General features: G+C 38.6%; 1 long non-coding RNA gene and 1 other non-coding gene across 4 annotated transcripts; both read left to right on the top strand.

Moving 5' to 3' along the window:
* The first annotated feature begins 3,142 nt into the window (after positions 1 to 3,142).
* LOC120890216 (small nucleolar RNA U13) lies at positions 3,143 to 3,244 on the top strand. Its single transcript, XR_005734458.1, has one exon. It is a non-coding gene; the product is annotated as a small nucleolar RNA U13 (small nucleolar RNA).
* A 3,371-nt stretch (positions 3,245 to 6,615) lies between these two features.
* On the top strand, positions 6,616 to 24,542 carry LOC144377203 (uncharacterized). Of its 3 annotated transcripts, XR_013437932.1 has the most exons (5): positions 6,620 to 9,052; positions 15,582 to 15,826; positions 22,529 to 22,598; positions 23,038 to 23,378; positions 24,273 to 24,542. It is a non-coding gene; the product is annotated as an uncharacterized LOC144377203 (long non-coding RNA). The 3 variants fall into 3 exon arrangements; XR_013437930.1 differs by having other exon boundaries at positions 6,616 to 9,052; positions 23,038 to 24,542; XR_013437931.1 differs by lacking the exon at positions 15,582 to 15,826 and having other exon boundaries at positions 6,616 to 9,052; positions 23,038 to 24,542.
* The last annotated feature ends 690 nt before the right edge of the window (positions 24,543 to 25,232 follow it).

Below are 25,232 nucleotides of genomic sequence, written 5' to 3'. Positions count from 1 at the left end.
ACACACCAATATCCTGTTGTTCCTTTGCATTAATTCAGGAAACCCATTTCGATAACTGCATTTCCTGCTCCTTGACTTGCCTTTCAGTTAGGAGCATTAATATTCTTCTCATCAAGGCATTTCTCAAAACCTTGGTGAAGGGAGTATTCTTTGGACCCTACCAAAGAATATAATTAGCTGGTTTCACATTACAAATCTACTCTAGTGCTCTGCATACCTTCCTCTTCAGTATTGGGAGTTGTTTTAGTCAACTTCTATATCTCTGCGACCAAAATACTTGACAAGAGCAACTTAGAGGAGGGAAAGTTTATTTGGGGCTTATGGTTTCAGAGGTCTCAGTCCATAGATGACTGACTCCATTGCTCTGGGGCCAAGGTGAGGTAGCACACATATCATGGGGGATAGACCCAGAGGAGGAAAGCTGCTCAACTCATGGTGGATGTCAGGAGTCTCAGAGAGAGAGAAAGAGAAAGAGAGAGAAGAGCATGCCCCCAGTGACCCACTTCTTCCAGCCATGGCCCACCTGCCTACAGTTATCACCAGTTAGTCCATTCAAACTAGGATGGACTGATTTGGTTACAGCTCTCATAATTGAACCATTTCATCTCTGAATATTCTTGCACTAACATAGGAGCTTTTGGGGGACATCTCATATCTGAACCATAACTGGAGTTTTGACATCTCAGCTTCTTTTAGTGCAAGCCATCTTTGGGTTTCATAGCAGATTTCTAAAGCCCTTCTCTCTTCACTTGTGCACATACGTGAAACCCAGGCTCTCTGCTTAGTGCACCTATTTTGCATTCTTTGATGAGATGGTCAGTCAGGTGTAGCCATAAGAAGAAACAGAAGAGAAGCTCAGGAAAACAAAGCTTATTACACTCACAGGTCCCAGAGGCAGGAGGCAGCAGGATCACATGGGAAAGATGGCAGGATGACAGGGTGACAGTAAACAGGTGGGAGGGAGAAGAATGGGTCTTTATAGGAGAGTACACAGGAAATGCAAGGAGGGATAGACAGTTTGGAACTTGCTAGTTTGAATCATTTGAGTGGCTTTGGGTGACAGGGTGGCCCCTAGTTGGCTGGCACCTGGCCTGGGATAAGGCAGTGGCATTTTGGAGTGTAGGGGCCAGATAGAGTTGACTCTGGGCTGGTTTGCATGCATATCAAAGACCCACTCCAAGCTGGGCACCTTGCTATCTCTAAGAATTGCCTAGCCCAGGATGGGGCAGTCTCCCCACAGCCAGAAAAGTTTTTTAACATGTCAAAAACTCATAACAGGGCTGTATTTCTAATATAGCACCCATATTAATGAATTCAGCCAAGGCCAAATTATATTCTTTCATCCATTCTCATACGGACTCCCTGGATTTATTTGTTTATTTATCTATTTATTTAATTTTATTTTTATTGTTATTTATTTTATTTTGTTTTATTTTTGGTATCAGGAATTGAACCCAGAGGTACTTAACCACTGAGCCACATTCCCACTCCCCTTTTTATTGTATATTTTGAGGCAGGGTCTGGCTAAGTTGCTTAGAGCCTCACTAAGTTGCTGAGGCTGGCTTCAAATTTGCATCCTCCTGTCTCGGCCTTCTGAGTTGCTGGGATTATAGGGGTAAACATTGCACCCAGCCTTCCCTGGATTTTCGTCAGTGTAAACAGGTATTGCAGGGATCTTGATGTAAGGTGAAGAGAATCATTTGCACTATACTTTTCAGCAAGTATAAAATTATGACAAAATAAAAAAGGAAACAATGCATACATTGACCAACTCTCAATGTTCTTTCGGTGTATATGTTGCCTTCTCATGGGTCATGCTGGGGTCCATGGTAATGCTAGATTCCAGGAAGACCAGCTGTCCCCCATAAGGCACTACCTCTAGGAAGGTCTTTACAGGTTCTGCAGCAAGGAAGACTAGCCACAGATAGAGAGAAAGGGTCACTTGTATTTTTTTAATTTTTAATTTTTTTTGTGTGTGTGTGTGTGAAGTAGGATCAGCAATACTCTGGGTTAAAGATCTTCAGCTTCATTGGTATTTATTCCAGTGTTCCCATTCTAAGATTTTGGGTCTCTTACCCAATTGCTGTGTTGTTGTTGTTGTTGTTGTTGTTATATTAACACAAAAGACCCTATTAGGTTGTAAGTTTTATTTGCACGAAAATTTAGTTCCTTTAAGGTTTGGTTATCAGAAATCTTGACCCTGAAGTATAAAAGGTAAGAATTTCTTTTAGGGCAATAATTAAATTTTTTGGTCCCTTTCCTAGCTGGGGGATGGGAATTTAAATCTCTGAGCTCATCATTTTCTTTCTCCAGACTTTCCCCATATGTAGAAGCAACTGACATTTCTCATTATATTCCTATTTCTACCAAAATATTTCTATGGCAGCCAATGTTTGGTTACCCAAAGTCTCTCCTTCCATAAACATTTATCACAGGGGACTACAGGTGAGAGTTTAAGTAATCGTTTACCACAGAGATAAGCACTTATGCAGTTAAATTTAATCAGATTCAGAGAACAAGATCTGGAGTCTCATCCTTAAGAGTTTGCCCTGAAACCACAGCCAGTACCAGTAAATGTCTCCATCAGGGAAGCAGAACCACTCTGAACGACGAGATAAGGAATTTATTATAGGATAATACCTTACCTAATTGTGGTAGGAACTGGGGAAGTGAAGGGCAGGAGAGCAGTCTGAGCATCAGAAAAGGAACCACCAATGTGGGAAGTCAAACACTTCTAGCCACTAACAGGGCACTATGATGGGAAAGCTCTGGAGGGTCTGTGTGGCCGCCACCTCCATGGGTCCATTATCAAGTATCTGGTGGTAGGTCTGGGGCCACTTGTGGACAACTGGGTCAACAATTTGAAAGTTTCTGGACACTAATCAGGGAGCACAGCTAGGAGATGCTCATCAATGCTTCTGTCATTTCATCTAACCACAATGACCTTCAGGGAATAATACTTGCTGCTTCATTTCTGCCTTCCAGATTGTATGCAAATTCCTCTTTTGGCGAAGTCTAACCTGAAATCATTCAGGGGAGGGGGTTCTGGGAAACATAGTTCCACTTAACTAAATTCACCTTTACAAAGCACAGTAATGGATCCTGGACTGTGAGAAAAACAACCTATGAAAAACACTGAGGGATCTTCTTGTGGCTCATAAATGTGCTGGTTGGGTTTCCACGTTATTGTGGGAGAGGTTTCTGTCAAACCCTGTAATGATGTCAGTTCATTACCCGCAGGTATAGAAGGAAATTGGGATGATTTTTAAATGGACTATCTGTTAGATGATTAAAAGGGATTAACATTAATTCTTATGTTTGATAATAGCATTGTGGAGAATGTCCACATTGTAAGAGAATGTCATTATTAGAAGTTAATAAGCTTAGGCCTGGTACAGTGGCGCACACCTATAATCCCAGCTATTTGGGAGGCAGACGCCAGAGGATTACAAATTCAAGGCCAGCTTCAGCAACTTATGGAGGCCCTAAGCAAAAAGTAAGACCCTGTCTCAAAAAATAAAAAAGCTGGGTTTGATTCCCCGGTACCCCTCCAAAAATAAAATATGTTTAAAAATTTAGGGATGAACAATGGGATAGCATTTGTTTATTTACATTACCTAATAGTTAGTTTATCATGGCAAAATGTTAACAATTGTTGAATCTAGGTGGTAGAACTGCAAACTTCCACTTTTCTCTGAATTAAAAAATAAATAAATAAATAGGGAAAATAAAGGCTGCTCCTTAGGGGCCCCCTCCCCCATTGTCCCTAGAAGGATGGCCATGTTAATATTTTCATTCTTCTAGCCCCCAGTTGTAGCTCTGAGGCATTTATCACACCACACTGTATTTCCTTGTTCTGGGCCTCTTTTCCCCCTCTAAAATTTGCAGTCCTAAAAGACAAAGATGCTCTCTTCAGGTCTAACTCCCCAGCACTTATTCCTGTACCTGCACAGTGCAGGTGACCCAGGTCAACTCCTTCGGTCAAGAACAGAAGAAAGTCACATTTAGGGAATTTTCTTCAGGGCTACCACCCATCCAGAGTGAAGTTTTGGGGTTTTCAATATTTGGTTTTGAATTTCGAAGGTAATATATGCAAAGTAAAATAATTTGGAATAAAGTAAAAGATGAAATTACTATTTCATTCTAGTCATATATGTATTCTAATTAAAGTCAAGAGTTTACCCTGGGCCGGGTGCGGTAGTGTGTGACTCTAATCCCAGCAGCTTGGGAGGCTGAGGTAGGAGGATCCTGAGTTCAAGATCAGCCTCAGCAATATAGTAGGGCCTTAAGCAACTCAGCCAGACTCTGTCTCTAAATAAAATATTAAAAAAAAAAAAAACAGACTGGGGATGTATTTCAGTGGTTAAGGTTAAGATTTAACCCCTGGGTTCAATCTCCAGTAAAAAAAAAAAGAGTTTTGCCTGTCTTTCTAGAACTATTTCTATGCAGTTAGAAACTCATAGGTGTGGGCTGGGGATGTGGCTCAAGCGGTAGCGCGCTCGCCTGGCATGCGTGCGGCCCGGGTTCGATCCTCAGCACCACATACCAACAAAGATATTGTGTCCGCTGAGAACTAAAAACTAAATATTAAAAAAAATTCTCCCTCTCTCACTCTCTCTTAGAAAAAAAAAAAAAGAAACTCATAGGTGTATATATACGCACACATACACACAGTGAGTTCCTTTTTCTGAGAATGCTGAGGATAGAGCCCAGGCCCTCAGGCATGCTAAGCATATGCTTTACCACTGAGCTAGACCCCAAGCTCCACCCTTTTACCCTAATAATGATATATCATAGAATCTACCCCATCAGTGCATACATAGATCTACATCCTTCTCTGCACAGGCTACCTAATAATCCATTATATGGATGTGCATTAGGTTATTTAATCACTAATTTTGGATGAGCATGAAGATGGAGGAGCAGTTTCCACAAAACCAGTAGCCCAGACAAAAAGGGATTTGGCAACTCCAGTGATCAGAGGAGTATGAATAGCTCAGCCTTGAACTGTGAGTTTGAAGTCAAGGTAACCGGGTAAGGAAGGGACTTCGCCCAACATCTCAGTTTACCGAAAGACTTCCACGGTTCAAGAAGAAAATATGGAGCGAGGAGGAGAAAGATCCAAGAGAGTCACACCAACCAATCAACACAAGACCCTGTGAGCCCCTGAGCTGTGTGCACTGGGATTCCCTCCCATGGCGTCAACATGGTCCCCTCATCCAGAAGCAGCGCACTTTCTGCGCACAGCCATGGCCTCCAGGGAACAAGTGAAAGTGATAAGAGCAAGGGCTGGGTTCATCTTGAAGGAGAAAGTCCCACTGGTTTCCCGGTGACAACAGAAAGTTACCCAAGCAAATGTCGATGAAATATCACTAATGTTTCTAGTGCAGGCTGGTGTCATCACTGGTGCAGCCACCCCTTTCGCTTTCCCCATCATTTCTCAAGCACAAAAGCAGGCCCCTTTGGCCCTGGAGCCCTCCCCTCCCTCCTTTCTGAGAGTCCTCATCCAGGCCAATTATCCAATCTCATCTCCTCTTAGTTCCTAATACCCATCTGTGTCCCGCTCAGACTGTCACTGAGTTGACAAAAAGATGATGGACTCATGGAGGCTATAAAAATCGGTTGTAATGTCTTGATTGGCATGAGCTCATCAATGTTGATTTACCTTCGCTGCCGTGTGAGATGTGTGTTTGTGACCCTGACTACTGATGACAGCAAGTTTCCTTGCAAACAAAGTAAATAGTAATGAGTTTATATGCACATTTTATAGAAATCTAAGGAGTGCTAATCCAACAAATACGTTTTGGAGGCAAAGTGAGAACTTAAGTTGGCAATTTCAAGGTGGGATTCTTGAAATAATGTAACATTGGGATTTCCTGTACTGCTAGGAAATCGCAATGTTCCATTATTTGAATGGTATTCAACATTTATTGGCTTTTTTTAGTATTTGAACATTTGCTACGGGTTACAGTCATTTGCAAATACTTCAACAGAACAAATGCAGAGAGGAGATGAGAGCACTTGTACACTGAAGTGAAATTAGAAAGTGATCTAAAGTCTGAATTTTCAGAAGTGTTATCAATTTCAACAGTAAAACCAGAGTCAGGACACGCTTTGTAAAAGGAAATGAGCCTGCGTGAAGCAACATGTATTCTAATGCCCAACTTGATGCTTTTGTATGTATTTTTAGTAATTCAACTGATGTCAATGAAAATGAAAAAAAATCTTTTACATTGGGAAGTATCTGTTGTGAAACAAAGATTAAGACTACTAGACAGGGCCATTGTTGCTTTGTGTGTTTACATTTTTCATTTGAAGAATTCTGTTTTAAGGGCTGGGGATGTAGCTCAGGGAGTAGCAGAGCATGTGCTCATCATGCCGACCTGGGTGGGGTTCAATCTAGTTTCAATGCCCAGCACACACCTTCCCAAAAAAGCCAACATTTTTGCCATGTCCCCCCTTTTTTTTTCACTTTAAAAAATATATTTTATTTAAAAGATTGTTTGAGGCTGGGGATGTGGCTCAAGCGGTAGCACTCTTGCCTGGCATGCATGCGGCCCAGGTTGGATCCTCAGCACCACATACAAACAAAGATGTTGTGTCTGCCGGAAAAAAAAAAAAAAAAAAAAAACGAAAAAAAAAATAAATAAATAAAATAAATAAAAATTAAAATTCTCTCTCTTTAAAAAAATATAAAAAATTAAAAGATTGTTTGTATTGTACAAATGATATTTTGAAGTATATATATTATGAAACAACTAAATCTACATGCTTTCAATAAAAAACATTTCTATTATCAATTACAACTCCAGAAAGCTGAAAACAAATATTTTAAAAATTATTTGTTTAATTTCTATTATGACAATTATTTTTTTAAAGATAGAAGAGAGAGAGAGAGAGAGAGAGAGAGAGAGAGAGAGAATTTTTTAAAAATTTATTTTTCAGTTTTTGGTGGACACAACATCTTTATTTAATTTTTATGTGGTGCTGAGGATCAAATCCAGCATGCCAGGCAAGCGCATTACCACTTGAGCCACATCCCCAGCCCCAATTATGACAATTATTATGGAACAATTTCTATGGTTCAAGTATTAATTTTAATAGCCAATACTTATGGAGGGATTCCTTTAGTATACCTTTCACACAAACTCCAAGATGTAGACATTTTCTTTTTTTTTTTTTATTTTATTTTATTTTTTTTTATTGTTGGTTGTTCAAAACATTACATCTTTCTTAATATATCATGTTTCACAATTTGATTCAGAAGGGTTATGAACTTCCATTTTTACCCCGTATACAGATTGCTGAATCACATCGGTTACATCAGTTACATTTCCATTGATTTACACATTGCCATTCTAGTGCAAGATGTAGACATTTTCATTGTGTCCATTCTCCAGATGAAAAGAAAGAACTGTAGTAACTAATTCCACGTCATAGAGCTTGTAAGTGGTGGGCCTGGAACTTGGTCCCAGACAGTCTGGCTTTGGTATTTGAACTACGAGGCCTGTCTCCAAAACAGGCTTTCTTTCTGATATCTGTAATGCTAGGGATTGAGTTATCAAAGCAAGGTGTGAGATCAGCCACTGGAGAATGGCACAAATGTGTACACAAAATGTTGTGGGTGTTTCTCATTAGAGTGCTTATTTCACTGGAAGTGTTGACTAGCACCCAGATGCCTCAACAGAAGTCCTGCTTACTATAAAAACAAAAACAAAAACAGAAACAAAACAACAACAAAAAACTAATAGTTTGGATACTCTGCCATAGATCTCTTTATGCATATTTGTAAATAAATTATGTACTAGTAAATAATGTCGAGTAGGATCCTATTATTTTCCACCTTAAATTTGCTTTTACAATCAGTCCAGTGTCTCAGGTTAAGCCCATCCTTCCCTTGCCACTAAATAAGCCATGGGGGTATTTGAGTAAACTTTATTACTCTGGAGATTTAACACAGAGGGGCTTTTACCACTGTGTCATGTCCCCAGCTCTTTCTTTCTTTCTTTTTTAAAATATTTTTCAGTTGTAGATGGACACAATACTTTTATGATTTTTAACTTATTTTTATATGGTGCTGAGAATCAAACCCAGTGCCTCACACATGCTAGGCAAGCACTCTACCACTGCAGCCACAACTGCAGCCCTCAGCTCTTTTTATTTTTTTATTTTGAGACAGAGTCCACTAATTTGCTTAGGGCCTCCCTAAGTTGCTGAGGCTGGCCTTGAACTTGGGGTCCTCCTGCCTCAGCTCCTGAAGTCACTGGGATTATAAGCATGCACCACTGTGCCCGTCTTTTTGCTGTGCCTTTCAAGCTTACCTAATTTGGGTCCTCTCACTTTTCCACCCCCAGTTGGCTTCACTCTCCCACCACTTTCCAGCAACATCAGCCTTCTTTCAGTTCCTCAGATTCACCACAACCTGTCTTGACCCCAGGTCTTTGTCCCTGTTCTTCACTGTGCTCAGAGCACCCTTCTCCCATGGCTTTTCTGGTTAACCCTTACCCACCTTTAAATTAAACGTGAGCTCCTCTTACGGGCTTTTCTTGGACCACCCTCCTCCCTGCTGTTGCCATCAAATATAAGTTAGGTTCCCAGCCTGCTCTGCCATCTTTTCTATTCCTTCACGGTCCTTATCACCGTTTGTAGTTATATAATTACTCATGTACACACCAGTTGATGACTATTGCTCTCACTACATTGTAAGGGCAAGGAGCGTGTCGGCATTTTTTTTTTTTTTTAATCACTGTGTTGTCTGTACTCTTAGACCAATGTTTGGTACAAAGTTGGCCCTCACTAAGCACTGGCGATAGATACTGTAACCACTGGGAAATTAAGTTCAGCACAATTGTTCTTAGTGAATGTGTGACAACTTTCAGGATCACCAAGTTTTTTGTATTGCTCACAAACTTCTTCCAGAATTCTACCTGAAGTCATCATTGTCATTTATTGTTTCTGAAATCTACCTTTCTTTTTCACAGGTCTATTTAAATCTGAAACCGATCCTCAATGGTTGGGGATGGAGGGAAGATATGCAGAGGAAACCTTAGAGGTATGGCCGCCCAAGACCTTATTTGTTTTAGTTTGGGGTAAATATAAAGAGAGAACATCACATTTGTTTCTATAGACATTAAGAAGACAGGAAGAGAACATTACAAAAACTTAATATTGATAATTTTTTTTTTGAACTGCAGAGTGAACACAGGGTGCTCTACTACTGAGGTCTAATTTTATATTTTGAGACAGGGTCCCTCTAAGTTGTCAAGGCTGGGCTTGAACTTGAGGGACCTCCTGCTTCAACTTCCCAAGTGGGTGGGATTAACAGTGTGCATCACCACATCCAGTTATATCAATGAAAATTTAACAACTTAGATGAAATGGACAAATACCTTGAAAAGTGGAAATGACCATACTGACTTATGATGAAATATCTTAATAGTCCTATATCAATTAAACTATTTATTTTAGTAAATAGCTATTTGAAATTTGTAATTGAAAATCTTCCCTTAAGGCCCAGATGGATTCATCATTAAAAAAAGTTTTAAGGATTCCACCTCTTGGGTCCCCTTCTTCCTCCAGGAGAAGTCTTTTCTGCTGTCTTTTAATAAACTTCGAATTTCTACTCTGAAAAAAAAATTTTTAATAAATTGAACCAAAAGCTATATGTAAAAAGGATAATATATGGCATTTCAAAGTGGGTTTAATCTAGGAACACAAGATTGGTTTAACATTTGAAAATCAGTTAATGCAATTCATCTTTTTAATACAATCAAGGGGAAAACTATATGATTATCTCAACAGATGCATAAAAAACATTTAACAAAAATCAAAACCAAAATTTACCAAAAAAGAAAGAAAGAAAGAAAGAAACCCAAAATCTACCTAAGACTTTTTGTCCGTTATTCACTTTGTAGCATTACTTTTGTGCTTTCCATGGTGCATCAGATTTCTTTCTCCATGATCAACCAAAAAGTGTCAACTCTCAGTCTTAAATAGAAATTCAAGGTCCTGTAATGGCTTGACACTGTTCTAGGAACTGAGAATGCACTTGTGGATGAGCAGACGAGGTCCTTACCTTGCAGAATTCATGTTCTTGGAAATGGATTTAATTTTACTAAGGGTTCCAAGAAGATTCCTTTCACTTTCGTCCTACCCATTCCACTTTCAATAAACTGGTGTGTGAAATCTTCTCCCCTTTCTTTCCCAAATACTCCAAATTTCTTACAGATTAGGGTGAATAATGAGTACACCTACAAATTCTTTTGGTAATTTATCTAGACTCCTGGAAAATACTGAGGCTCATTTATTACCTTGGGGCATCTTGGGCACATTTTGAAGCCAGTACTGGGAACTGAGCCCGGGGGTCTTTACCACTGAGCTATATCCACAGCCTCTTTTTTTCTTTTTAATATATTTAGTTGTAGATGACCAAAATATCTTTTTTTTTTTTTTTTTTTTTTTGGTGCTGGGGAATCTAACCCAGTGCCTCATGCATGCTAGGCAAGCACTGTACCACTGAGCCACAACCCCAGCCCTTGAGCCACAACCCTGGCCATAATCCTAGTCCTACAGCCTCTTTTTTTTTTTTTTCATTTTGAGACAGGATTCACTGAATTGCTGAGGGTCTCACTAAGTTGCTGAGACTAGTCTTGAACTTGCAATCCTCCTGTCTCAGCCTCCTGAGTCACTGGGACTACAAGTGTGGGCCACTGTACTGGCCTTCAGTTCACATTTAATTTCATTCTCTTTAGTGGATCACTAAACAGGAGTCTTCAATGTTAGTTATTTCAAGATTGTATAATCATCACTGCAATCTAAATTTAGAACATTTTTAAGGGCACACCTAAAGAAATCCTGTACTTATCAGTAGTCAATCCAAAACACTTATAAAATGTCTTTATGATTGTCCTTAGCTGTTTTTCTCTCCACTTCCACCCGACAAATCCAATTTAGGGTTTCACTCATGCTTGGTAAGTGCTGTACCACTAAGCTGCATCTCCAGCTCTTCTTAGCTGGTTTTCTGAAGTCTCAGTTTGAGGAATGCTGCAGCTTCCCTAGAATGCACCTATGACTGGTGCATACACTCTCTGATATTTACCTTTGAACTTGCCCTTCTGTTTGCCTCTCTTTGCTTGCAGGATTACCTTGAATGGACCACTCTCCCGTAATCAGGTAGCAGGCTGCCTACTTGCAGCTCCAGCTCCTGGCTGGGAGGAGACAATTGGGCTCTGCTTGTCCTAAGGGAGCTCTTTTCTTCTACACATTTCAATTAAATGAGCCAATAAATTCCCTTTAAGCCACTTTGAGTTGGATTTTTGGTTAAATTTTTGGTTAAATGAATCCTACTTAGGATTCATTTGTCCTTTGTGTGTGTGTGTGTGGGGGGGGTTTCTGGGAGCAGAACCCAGACCTTATGCACGCCAAGCAAGCACCCTACTACTAAGCTACCCCCACCAACCCACTTGACAATTTCAAGATAGCTTTAATTACATATGCCGTGTAATCCATCCAATTAAAGTGTACATACAAAATGGCTTTTAGTTTATTTACAGTTGTGTAAACATCACCACGATACATTTTATAGCATTTTCACAACCCCCTGAGAAAACCATCTGCCTGTTAGCATCACTCTCCATTTCTACCCACGTTGGACCATGTTGGACTCATGACTTCCAGAACTATAAGATAATAAAGTTGTATTGTTTTTTTTTTTAAGAGAGAGAGAGAGATAATCTTTTAATATTTATTTTTTAGTTATCGGCGGACACAAACAACATCTTTGTTTGTATGTGGTGCTGAGGATCCAACCCGGGCACGCATGCCAGGCGAGCATGCTACTGCTTGAGCCACATCCCCAGCCCCAAAGTTGTATTGTTTTAAGTCACTACAATAGCAGGAGGAAATAAATAGTGCTTATTTGACATTTGCATATCTTTTTTTGAGAAATGCCTATACCAATATTTGCCTGTTTTACAATTGGATTATGTTACCTTTTTATTGTTGAGGTATTAGAGTACTTTATGTATTCTGGATGTAAGCTCTTTATTATATATATGATTAGCAAATATTTTCCACATTCCTTAAGTTGTTTTTCACTTTTTTTGACATTTCTTTAGAAGAACAAAAGTATGTAATTCTGATGAAGTTCAATTTATTCCTTTTTATTTTGTTGTTTGTGCTTTTGATGTCATATCCCTGACATAAATCATAAAGATTTATTCCTATGCTCTATTCTAAGAAGTTTATAGTTTTAGCCACAGTGCACACCTGCAATCCCAACAACTTGGGACACTGAGGCACAAGGATCTTAAGTTCCAGGCAAGCCTCAGCAACTTAGTAAGATCCTATCTCAAAATAAAAAGTAAAAAATACTGGGGATGTAGCTCAGTGGTAAAGTGTCCCTGGGTTCAATCCCCAGTACCAAAAACAACAACAAAAAAAGAATTTTAATTTAAACTTCTACATTTAGTGCTATAATTCAGTTTAGTTAATTTTTGTATATAGTATAAGGAAGGGGTCCAACTTCATTCTTTTGCTTGTGGATTTTTTTACTTGTCCTAGCATTATTTATTCAAAAGACTCTTCTTTCCACATTGAATTGTCTTAGAACCCTTGTTGAAAGTCAATTGACCTTAAAGATAATAGTTTATTTCTGGATTCTCTGATAGTTCCATTGATCTATATATCCATTCTTATGCCAGTATCACAGTCTTCATTACTGTAGCCACATATTATTTTTTTTTTTAAAGAGAGAGAAGAGAGAATTTTTTTTTTGAGAGAGAGAGAGAGAGAGAGAGAGAGAGAGAGAGAGAGAATTTTAATATTTATTTTTTAGTTTTTGGCAGACACAATATCTTTGTTTGTATGTGGTGCTGAGGATCAAACCCGGGCCGCATGCATGCCAGGTGAGCGCGCTACCGCTTGAGCCACATCCCCAGCCCCAAACACTTATTATTTTTTAATAAAAATTTTATTATAAAGGTAATATCATTATAGAAAAACAGGGGGGAAAGAGAAGAAAAGAGTTATTTCCATATTACGAGACAACCACTCACTCTTTTTTTATAGTACTAGAGCTTCAACACAGGGGCATTCTGCCAATGAGCCACATCCCCAGCCCTTAAAAAAAAAAACAAAAAAAAACTAAGACTGGCTTTGAACATTCAATCCTCCTTCCTCAGCCTCCTAAATCGCTGTGATTACATGTATATGCCACCATGCCCTGCTTCATCATTCATTCTTAATAAATTAGTAAACAGTATTTTATTCCTTTCTTCTATTTTCTATTTTTTAACAAATCTAAGATTAAACGTATATATATACATTTTTATATTTTGCTCTTCTTACTTAACAATTGAAATAAAAGCATTTTTCCTATGGTACTATAACTATAAAACATCTTTCCATGGTCACTTTGGGACTTTGGGACTACTTTGTAACTGATTTAACCAGAATATTAAATAGTACTCATATTATTCCATATTTAGATAATACTTTTATTTAAATAAGAGCATTTTTTTTATATATGTTGTTCCTATCTTTCTCAGTCTTATAAAAACACCACATTATTGTGACTAAACTTTATACCTATTTTGCACAATGTTCTTAGGACAATTTAACAGGAGTAGAATTGATATGTATCATCTGATCAGTTCCCTAAAATCCATATTGATTAGTATCACCACCATCAGGCACAGGGACAGCTACTGCACTGCATGCTCATCATCACTGTTCTTGGTTTTTTTTTTTCTTCTTTTTTCTTTTTTTAACTTTTGCAAGTTTTGTAGGTGAATATGGTACCTGGGTTTTTTATATTTGCATTTATTTTGTTATTAGTGAAGTTGAACATTTTCCCACGTGTCTTTTAGCCTGATATATTTCCTCTTTTGTGAACTGTTCAAGTTCATTTATTTTTTTCTTTAGGTGAGTCCTTGATGGATTCTGACTGACTGCTCCTCATCCTAGCTCTCCTATCCATCCCCAACTCAGCTCATGTGGCTATTTTCTAGGAACATATGGAAAGAGGCTTTCTGAATAAAGTGGACAATAAAGAATATATAGATAACTGGAGAGGGGCTTTTCTTCAGATAAGGGAGGGATTAGTAAGTGAGATCAAGGGTAAAGCCATCGACTTCTGAAAGGAATAGTAGCCCTCTCTGACCTGCTGTAATAGCCAGAAAAGTTGAAAAATACAGTCCTCAGGAGATACAGCACTATAATCTTAAGAATTTCCATACTTAAAAATCAAGTTCCCCATGTCTTATATAGAACCTTGAAATCCTCAAGATGATGATAAAATCTAAGTGACAAGCGGCGCTCAGTGTGTGCCTATAATCACAGCTACTCAGGAGGTTGGGGCTGAGAGCTTGAGTATTCAAAGCCAACCTGAGCAGCTTAGTGGGTCCCTGTCTCAAAACAAAACTCTCTTAAAAAGGGCTGGAAACTGGGCACAGTGGTGCATACTTGTAATACCAGTGGCTCAGGAGGCTGAAGCAGGAGGATCATAAGTTCAAAGCCAGCCTCAGCCACTTAGCAAGGCCCTAGGTAACTTAGTGAGTCCCTGTCTCAAAATAAAAAATGGGCTGGGGATGTGGCTCAGTAATTAAGCTCCTTGGGTTCAATTCCTGGTTCAAAAGAAAGAGAAAGAAAAGGTGGTCTGGGAGTGTATTTCTGTGGTAGAGTGCTTGTTTACCAAGTGTGAGGCCCTGGGCTCAATCTAGTACTGCCAAAAACAAACAAACAAACAAACAAAAACAAAAACAAAAAAACTAACTGGTCTTATATTTGGAAAAGACTTCAAGAAAAGGAGGGATCACACAAATGAGAAACCATGATCTATATATGTCCTAGACAGGAAAAGAAACACTAAATTTAAAATGTCGTAAGACAGATATGAGTTAGATATTAACAAGGACTATCTATCTTTCAGAAACGTGAAACAAATCATTATAAAGATCTATACATGCTTCTTCAGTTATTTTTCAGGAGAAAATGGATAATTCTTTGATAACTCTGTGTCTTTAGTAGGCATGTCCTAAATGAGAATAGGATGGACTAACTAATTTGGATTCTAATCGGACCATGTAAAGTGATGAAGTTGAAAAGTTTGATCTCTCAGGACTGTGATGTCATCACATCATCTAGCAACTTTTGAATCAGACAGGCTTCTTAGCATGCAGGGGTGCTGGGCATGACTGGGAATCCCACGGAGGTCAAGCTACAAATTGTAGGTAAGGGGGGGAATACCAGACCGGAACCTGACATTTCATACTGCTTCCCTAACAGATCCTTTTCACAGAAACAAGAACTGAAATGCCGCCTGAACAGGCATGCAAAACAGGTCGCTATTTCAGTCTGAATCATGAGCAGGGACCATAATGGGCCATCTGAAACTGAGGGGCAGAAGAAAACCAAACACCAGGGCATGAGCTGTATGTGACAAAGAATTGAAACTGTCCAGGCAACGGGATGGTTCCAAGCACTATCTATGCTGGCAGCAGGGCCAGGAAGCAGAATTTTGCTTCTGGGTTAGAGCAGGAAACAGTGACACAATCATTCTCTCTCCCTGTCCTCTTCCCCAGGATTCCTTCCGTCCTCTTGCCTGCAACAGGACTGTGGGACAGTGGGACAGCGTCTCAGCAGTGCTCCGCCTCTCACTGCAGTGTCACCTGGTGCTCATCTTCTCCCAGCTCCCAGCCTAGGGTCACAGCAGACTGCTTCATTGCCACTCAGCACTGTGTCTGAGTGGCCAGCCACATCGACTGTACCCTGGAGTGTTTACGCACTCAGTAGCCCAGTGATGCCAGGATCTGCCAACATGCCTCAGGTTTATTCTGCTTTCCTTGGCTGTTAAGAACTGGATATTGGGCTGGGGATGTGGCTCAAGCGGTAGCATGCTCGCCTGGCATGCGTGCAGCCCGGGTTCAATCCTCAGCACCACATACAAACAAAGATATTATGTCTGCCGAAAACTAAAAAAAAATAAATATTTAAAAAATTTCTCTCTCTCTCTCTCTCTCTCTCTCTCTCTCTCTCTCTCTCTCTCTCTCTCTCTCTCCTCTCTCACTGTCTCTTAAAAAAAAAAAAAAAGAACTGGATATTTCTTGTTAAACAAACCACAGAAGGTGCTGACAGAATTCCCATGGTTCCCTCTCAAAGTACTTTCCCTGTCTTTTTCCTTTCAAGTCATTTTCCTTTCTTTCTACTGCTCTTGCTCATCTCACCTTCTGGAAAACCCTTCCTAACCCTGACCAAGACCTACTCACTCAGGTTCCTGTCCACCTCTCCTATCATCATCAGAAAAAAATTTCATTCAGGGCCAGCTACCTCCTAACCAGGGAAGCTGAAGGAATATTTAAAACAAGTGAACTCATTTTAATGTTAGCTTAAGTTACACAAATGTCATTAGTACATAGTAGGCTCTGAATGTATTTAACTTATTTGAAATGAAATGCAGAAGCTCTATGTGCACTTGAGAGCCAAGGAAAATTTAACTTTTAAATTATTTATGCACATGTAATTATCAAAATCTCCAACTCTTAATTTAGACAGACCCCAATTTAGACCTAAGTTTAATTACCGGTTGTGACCTTGGAAAACTCACTTCACTTCTCTGAACTGCCTTATCTATAAAATGAAAATCATAATAACATGTCCCACAGGGCTTTTGAGAAGATTAAATGTGATACTGTATGTAAATGAGCCATGTGCTCATACTGAACGGTTATAGGCTCAACTGCATCATTCTGACTTTATGGACATATCTGTCATATCTTCTCTCTGTGCACCTCTGATTTTTGACCAGGATTTTTATGAGGCGGGGGGTGCCAGAATGACCCTCTGTGGGAGTGGATTTCCCTAGCTGACTGATCTCACATACATATACCCAAGAGAGTTCAGATACAACCCCATGGTATTGGGGTAGATTCAAGAAAAGGGTTCAGATCATTGAATTTGAGACATAAGATTAATACCTATATAATGAACAAACAATGCTACACCAGGCTCTGATACATAGTTGCTAACTTTTGGAAATATTATTTATTTATTCATTCATTTGCCCAAACATTTTCTGAAAATCTATTATGTCTCAGGCTATGCTGGGGTTGTAACTCAGTAGCAGAGCACTTGCCTAGCACATGTGAGGCACTGGGTTCAGTCCCCGACCCCACATAAAAATAAATAAAACAAAAGGTATTGTGTCCATCTACAACTAAAAATATTTTTTTAAAAATACAATGTTCCTTTCCATATACGAAATGATGAGACAAATTGGATTCATTCACTGGAAAACACTTCAATTCAATGATGTAAGGGAACATTGTGCTTTATTACAACAGAATTAGAACCACCAGCATCCAGAGAGGAAGAACATCCTGAAGCCGCCACCGTTTCTGCCTCCCTCAGGTTTCTCATCTTTGCAGTTCCTCTCTGGCCCAAGCACAGATTTAAAAACTGCTGCTGTTAGATGAAACAGATTAGAATTCCCCCCAAAATATTTACTAAATAAAAGAGAGAACAAGAGAACATTTTTGAAAGCACTCTGAAACAATGCTATGACTTTGGAAAATTATTTGACAGTATCTACTAAGACAGATCAAATCATGCATACCCCTTAGGAACTAGCAATTTCAGAAGAAGTATGTCTAATGTGCTTTTTTCTGTATGTGTTAGAATGTTAATAACAGCACTGTTTGTTAAAGCCAAACACTGGAAACAGCCTCAGTGTCCATATGCAATAGGAAGAATAAGTTAGAGCATCTTCACCCGGTGGAGTACCACATGGTACAAGAACAAACAAACTAGGGCTGGGGATGTGGCTCAAGCGGTAGTGTGCTTACCTGGCATGCGTGCGGCCCGGGTTCGATCCTCAGCACCACATACAAACAAAGATGTGTGTCCGCCAAAAAAACTAAAAAATAAATATTAAAAAATTCTCTCTCTCTTTAAAAAAAAAAAAAAAGAAAGAAAGAACAAACAAACTAGAACTACTTGCAATAGAAGTGTGAGCTCACCAATGAAACGTTGAGTGAAGGAATCCAGACACAAAAGAGGATCCCCTCGATGAATCCATGTATCTCATGTTCTAAAATGGTCAAAACAATTTGATGGTGTTTAAAGTTAAGTTGGTGATTGTTGTTGGAGCTAATGACTGAAGGGGGCACAAAGATTCTTGAGGAGCCAGTAATGTTCTGTTTCTTTGATATTGTTTACACGAGTGAAAATTCACTGGGCGTACGCTTGTGATTTGTGCTCTTTATGTACAGTACACTTCAATAAAGGTTTCTTAGAAAATAATTAAAACAAACTGATTTCCTGATCATTCTATAACTAACTCGCTCATGAGTTAGGTTTGAATAATCTACAGTCCATTCTCAGAGACTGCACAAATGCCCAGGCATTTTGCATATGTTCCTATTTTCTCAGTCCCTTGAATACCTGCTAGGAGCAGGTGTGGTGTTACTTCCTACCACACAAGAGCTAATGTCTAGACAGCTCTGACCCCTTTCTTGGTGGACTAGCTCACTACTTCCCTGGGTCTTTCCAGGTCTTATCTACTAACCGAGGGATTTTCCATCCCCAGAAGATTGGTAGAATGCAGGTGAATGTTTATATCCAGTGAACAAGCATACCTTTTGGGTAACATCTCAACCCTTATATCTAAGAGGTTCTTTGTTCCTAATGTAAACTCAATAATAAAATAATGCTTAAACAAAACAATAATTCATTCAAAGCCAGAAATTTATCGAGGCTATAAGCAACTCAACGAGACCCTTTCTCAAAATAAAAAATAAGAAGGACTAGGGATGTGGCTCAGTGGTTAAGCACTTCTGGGTTCAATCTTGGTACCAAAACAATAAACAAACAAAAACAAAACAATAATTCTTACATCTATACCATAAGTTCTCCACTCCTTTTCAACATGAGGTTCCATGAGAGCAGGAATTTTATTTTATTTACTTCTTTATTTTATGTCACTCATGGCTGCTATAGCCCCAGCACCTAGAATAGTTCCTGATACATAATAGGCACTCAATAAAAATTTCTCGAATAAAACAAATATATTCAAAGAGAAGCAGCATAGCACAGAGAAGGAAAGAGTGTGTCATAGAATGAAATTGCTTTGGTTCAAATCTAAGCTCTTCCACTTATAAACATCAGACAAGTTATTTAATTTACCCATACCTTAGTTTCCTTACATATAAACTGGAGATGCTATTAGCATCTTTGGGTTACTATGAAATTTAAAGAACACTTATAAAGGTAATACGTACAATTTTTTGGTAACCTCTGTGTCAAAAGTGGCATAACTCTTAAGGAAAATTAAGTTCTCCTGATCATTTATGGGGCATACAATAGTATAAGTAATAAAAAAAAGTTAATAAAAACAAATAAATGGAATGGAGAAAATTTGTTTTAAAAATGGGATTATATATGTGTGTGTGTGTGTATTAGTTGTAAATGGACTAATACCTTTATTTTATATATTTAATTTTATGTGGTGCTGAGGATTGAATCCAGTGCCTCACAGTGCTAGGCAATCACCCTATCATCGAGCTATAACCCCAGTCCAAAAAAATTTTTAAATTATTAAAATTTAAGATCCCAGGAAAATTTTCTGTAGGTATACATGAGCTTATTCTAAAATTTACATGGGAAAGCAAAGGAACTGGGATGGTTAAAATAATTCTGAAAAATAAAAATAAAATTGAAGAAATCACTCTGAGACTCACTGTAAAACTACGGTAATCAAGACAATACATAGTGAGAGACACACAGATCAATAATTAATGCATCCAGGTTTGGGAACCCACAAACAGGAATAAACCCCCACAGGAAGAGACCCCCACAAACAGGAACAAACCCTCATAAACCCCCCTTTTGGTTAAAGGGCAAAAGAAAGAAGGAAGAGTAACCTTTCAACAAAGGTCCTGTAGAAACTGGACGTCCATATGCAAAAGCGGGTGGCGGAATACTTGACGTAAGCCTATCTTATACAAAAATGTATCCCAAATAGATTGTGAATTTAAATATATAATGTGAAAAAAAGTCAATCATTATATGGCATTCTCAAAATGACAACTATAGCTGGGGATATAGCTCAGTTGGTAGAGTGCTTGCCTTGCATGCATAAGGCCCTGGGTTCGATCCCCAGCACCAAAAAAAAAAAAAAAAAAAAAAATCCCCAATGTTCAAAATGACAACTATAGAGGTTGAAAAGTGGTTAGTGTTTGTGAGGGGATATGGATGGTGGTGTGTGTGTGTTGCTCACAAATATAAAAGAGAACACAAGTGTGTTTTGTTATGGTGATAGTACATTTCCTTATCATAATTGTGATGGGTTTACAAATCTATACACAGTTTAAAATTGCCCCAAATTATATGCATACACGTATACAAGTGAATGTATACAAAAAATGGCAAAAACTGTAGGTCTGTGGTTTATTGTTCCATTGTCAATTTCCTGGTTTTCAGGTTATACTACATTTCTGTACTATTGTTTTTAAATTCTTGTGTATCATAATTATTTCAAAATTTTACAAATAAAAAAATGGAAAACACATAGTAAGTGATATAAAACAAATGCTCAATGCATCTTATTATTCCATTTTTAATTATTTTCATTATTATAATAAGAAAATTATTCAGCCATATTTGTCTGGCATAGAGTAAGCAATTGATAAATATTTGTTGGAAGAATTAATGAGTCGGTGAATGAATGATGGGTTCAGGGAAAAGATGGAAGAGTGATTTAAAAATTTATTCCATAGGCAGTAGCTATCATGGAACTTTCATTTTACTGGGAGAAACAGATATGTAACGGCCTCATGGAAGTAGTGGTTTTGAATTGAGACTGAGAATAGATAGAGAAAAAGGATGAAGAATATAATAGGATATGAGAATATAAGGAGAGACTGAGGAAGGCTCTGAATGCATCTAAATAGTATGGTCCCAGGCACATGCAGTGGCATGCGCCTGTGGTCCCAGCTGCTGTGGAGGTTGAGGCGAGAGAATCCTTTAAGCCAAGTAGTTTGAGACCAATCTGGGCAACAAAGAGAAACATATCTCAAAAAAAAAAAAAAATTAAAGCAAAACAATAGTGTGGTCCCTTATCTGTAGGCACCCAAGTGTCATTAAAGAGTTTGTGTAAAATGACTCTGGTAGCAAAGTGAAGGGTGGATGACCACAGAAAGTGTGTAGGGCAAGTGAAAAAAATATATAGCTCCTACTAGGAGATTACAGTTTAATTCTGAGCCGATAAATGTGAATTGATATCAACGTATCAGCAGTAATATAGCTATACCACTTTTCTCTGATCTAGATAGGCTTTCTAGTGGAAGGAAATCCCAACAAAAGAGGAAAAAAGATGAAGAAAGGTGAATTCTCCATTTTGGCTTCTATCTATTTTGTAGACTTTCAGTGGTAGAGTGCTGTGCTTGCCTAGCATGTGCAAGGCCCTGGGTTCCAACTCAGTACCAAAGAGGAAAAACAAAACCAACAGACAAAAAAGGATTGAAATGAAGTCATTGTATGTGTCTGTCTCCAGAGATAGCTCCTAATGTCTCAAAATACCTTTATTGCAAAACAAAAAAAAAATATTTAAAGCATTAAACCTAAAAACCAGTCATTTCTATAAAGATGAATTTTTAGAAACCTCTGCAATCTGCTACCTTAAGGTCCAGTTGAGAATGTCATAATTTGGGGATTTGTACTTCTCTTTATTTCTCCACCTGGCCTATTTCCTGTTTCTAGTGTACTTTGGTTGCCATGGAAACATAAACAAATACACTAATTTCCTCTAGTGGGACTGCTGAATTTCACCCTTAGCTCTGCCCCTGGTTTCTTTCATGGTCACTGCTACAAGGTGCAGTTCAGTTACACTTTGCATCTTCCCATAAAGCTGTCTTCTCCCCCAGCTTCCCCTCCCAATCTCCTTCTTCTGGTGTGAATCCACTCTTTTTTTAAAGATATATATGTTTTAATTGTATATGGACATACCTGTATTCTATTTATTATTTTTATGTGGCGTGGAGGATCAAACCCAGTGTCTCACAAATACTACGCAAACACTTTACCACTGAGCTACCGTCCCAGCTCTCTGGATCCACTCTAGACTGTATGGATATTTGCCTCCCAACTCATACATTCTCTGTGCAAAGGAACCTCCATGACTAGGATTGATTTTTGTAAATATTTGTTTGTTTTTAAAAAATAAATCTGTATTGATTGGAATTAGGAATTATACTTTGGGTATTGCTGTTCATTTCCTATTAAATAGTTACATAAGGCAAACGTAATTTTTTATATATATAAAAGAAGTTTTTAAATCTGTTCTTTTTAGATATACATGACAGGAGAGTGCATGTATATTAAGACATACAGGGAGTATAACTTATTCTAACTAGAATCTCTTTCTTTTGGTTGTTTGTGATGTGGAGTTTCACTGGTTGTGTATTCATATATGAAAGTTACATTCAATTCATTCTACTATCTTTTTTTTTTGAATTTTTTAATATTTATTTTTTAGTTTTCGGCGGACACAACTTCTTTGTTTGTATGTGGTGCTGAGGATCGAACCCGGGCCGCACGAATGCCAGGTGAGCGTGCTACCGCTTGAGCCACATCCCCAGCCCTCATTCTACTATCTTTCTTATTCCCATCTCCTGTCCCTTCCCTTCATTCCCCTTTGTTTAATCCACTGAACTTCTATTCTACCCCACCCCTCCATTATGTGTTGACATCTGCATATCAGAGAGAAAATTGGGCCTTTAGTTTTTTTGGGGATTTGCTTAGGAAATAGTAATTTTTATGCATAGGAATATAAATGGCACAGAACTTAAAGAAAGCAGTGAGATGTATACATATTGGCACAAAATGAGCGGTCTAGGTAAAATTCAGAACTAGGTTGTGACAAAGCCCAAATGCAAAGGAAAAGAATTGAGGCGAGCAATCAAAGTCTGGAAGGTTCACAAATGAACTATGTATTAACTATTCTCTGTCTTTCCTTCTTCTTCTCCCCTCTTCTTTCTAGTATAGTGGTGACTTGGGGAAGGGTGTGGTGACACACTGCGTAGAGTATGGCCACACTCCTTAGAGCTCCAGGGAGGAGAGTTGACTCTGAACAGAAGCTCCTGAAAAGTCCTGCAGCAATAGGAGGCTCTAACATCAGAGCTGTTTGGAAGATGGGAAAAGGGGGAAACACTTCATCTTCTGGGACAAGCTCTGTCAGCATGAAAATCAACAAGCTAAGCACCTGCCTGTCCTTTGTGTTGCCCAGAGCAAGTTCCAATACACGCCCAACTAAGGAGGAAACTGCAAAAGAAAACCAAAGAGATTCAACACAGATGTATAAAGAAGGATGTGTTTACATCTTATATGTGAGTAGAGTGAGTATATTTTTAGAGTAGCATGTTCTGGCCAAGCAAGCTTAACATGAAAACATGAAGATTGCTCTACCTTAGTAGACCCACCCAACTCAATATTCTGTCTTGAGAGCGGAAATGAAAACATAGTTATTGTGTAGAGTTTAATGTGTAAACAACTAACTTGGTTCTCATTAAACACTGTCTTGTAATAAACCTACATTATCTTCCCTAGCAGGAAAGAGTCCCTGCTAAATCACCTACCTGGGGACTTTGAGAGAAGTCATTCTGGATAGACTTCTCCAATCACTTGTTTTATTTTTATGTTTTTGGTGGTGCTTGGGATTGAACCCAGGGCCTTGTACATGCTAGGCAAGCACTCTACCAGCCGAGCTATATCCTCAGCCCCACTAGTTTTATTTTTTAACATATATAAATCTTTTAAAAATAGATAATAATGATAATAATGGCTCAATGAAGTTTTCAGAACTACTTTACTATACAACAAATGTCCCAGAAAACTGTACTTCAAAAGTTTTTATGTAGGATTTTTATAGTTTTTCCTGTCAATTTTCCTGTTATTCACTCCCATATCTCTCTGCTTCTAGCTCTATTAGCTTTATATTAGATTCGCCTTCCCTCTTCTCTCATAAACTCCTAATCTGCATGGGCAGGTGATAATTGTTACATTTGCACCATTCATCCCAAGTTATAAAGTGCTCACCTGACGTTTGCAACCATTATCTATTGGCCACAGCCCAATCAGAATATTCCGTCTCCACGACTAATTAATAATTGGTTTAGGAATGGATACAAGCTGGATCTGTTAGAATCTGCCCTGGGCTTTTTGTCAGAGTAGTGATCAGGACAGCAGTTTTCTCAAACTTATCTCAATACTATAAAAACCAGGTAAACCTGAGCTGCCAGAGTCCACCCTGCTGCCACATGAAGAGTCTAGCACAGAGGAAAACAGCTGAGAGAAGGAGAGGGACAGGCCTGACAACATCATTTGACTAGCCTTCTCCTCCTGGACTTTGCAGCTTGCATGAGCTCTCCCCACCCACTGACTTGGTGTTTACATTTTTCTTTTATTTAAATTAGTTTCAAAAATTGGTTTAAGTTGGATTTCTGCCATTTGTAACCAAAGGAGTTCTGACAAATAAAAACTTTACATTAACATTTCTGTAGTTTGGTTCTTCTTTTTTTTTTTTTTCCCATCAGAGATGGAACCCAGGGACGCTTAACCACAGAGCCACATCCTCAGACCTTTTAATATTTTATTTAGAGACAGGGTCTTGCTGAGTTGCTTAGGGCCTTGCTAAATTGCTCAGGCTGGCTTTGAACCCACGATCCTCCTGCCTCAGCCTCCCAAGCTGCTGGAATTATAAGCGTTTGTCACCACGCCCAGCAGTTTATTGGTTTTATAGATTGAGAAATTAATCATTTAACGCATAATGAATATAGTTTATCATAAGTAAAGATCTTCACCTGTCTCACATTTTTTATATAGAACTTTCTATACCATGTAGAATCATTTGTGTTAAAATTCCATATAAAACAAAAGAAAGTATGCTCTGAGAAAGGGTCCACACACATCATGAAGCCTAAATATTCAAAATTTCATTAACACTTGCCAAACAGATTTGTTGAGGCCAGTCTCCTTTCTCTGGACCTCACAGCATGATTTCACTTGTAGAGGCCCCAGGACTGCCTGGGGAAATTTTTTTCCGAAACAAAGGATCCCTCAAAGTTTTCAACAGTTTTAATTTGAACCTTTTTCTCCCAGTGTGTAAAGGCTTTTCTTTTTAAAGTTTTGCTTCTCCCCCTCCCCCGTTTTAAAAAAATCTATGCTATAAAACTTAAACACAC

The sequence above is a fragment of the Ictidomys tridecemlineatus genome, chromosome 4, assembly GCF_052094955.1.
Source record: "Ictidomys tridecemlineatus isolate mIctTri1 chromosome 4, mIctTri1.hap1, whole genome shotgun sequence".
NCBI lineage: Eukaryota > Metazoa > Chordata > Mammalia > Rodentia > Sciuridae > Ictidomys > Ictidomys tridecemlineatus.
This window is presented reverse-complemented; position numbering and strand designations above follow the sequence as displayed.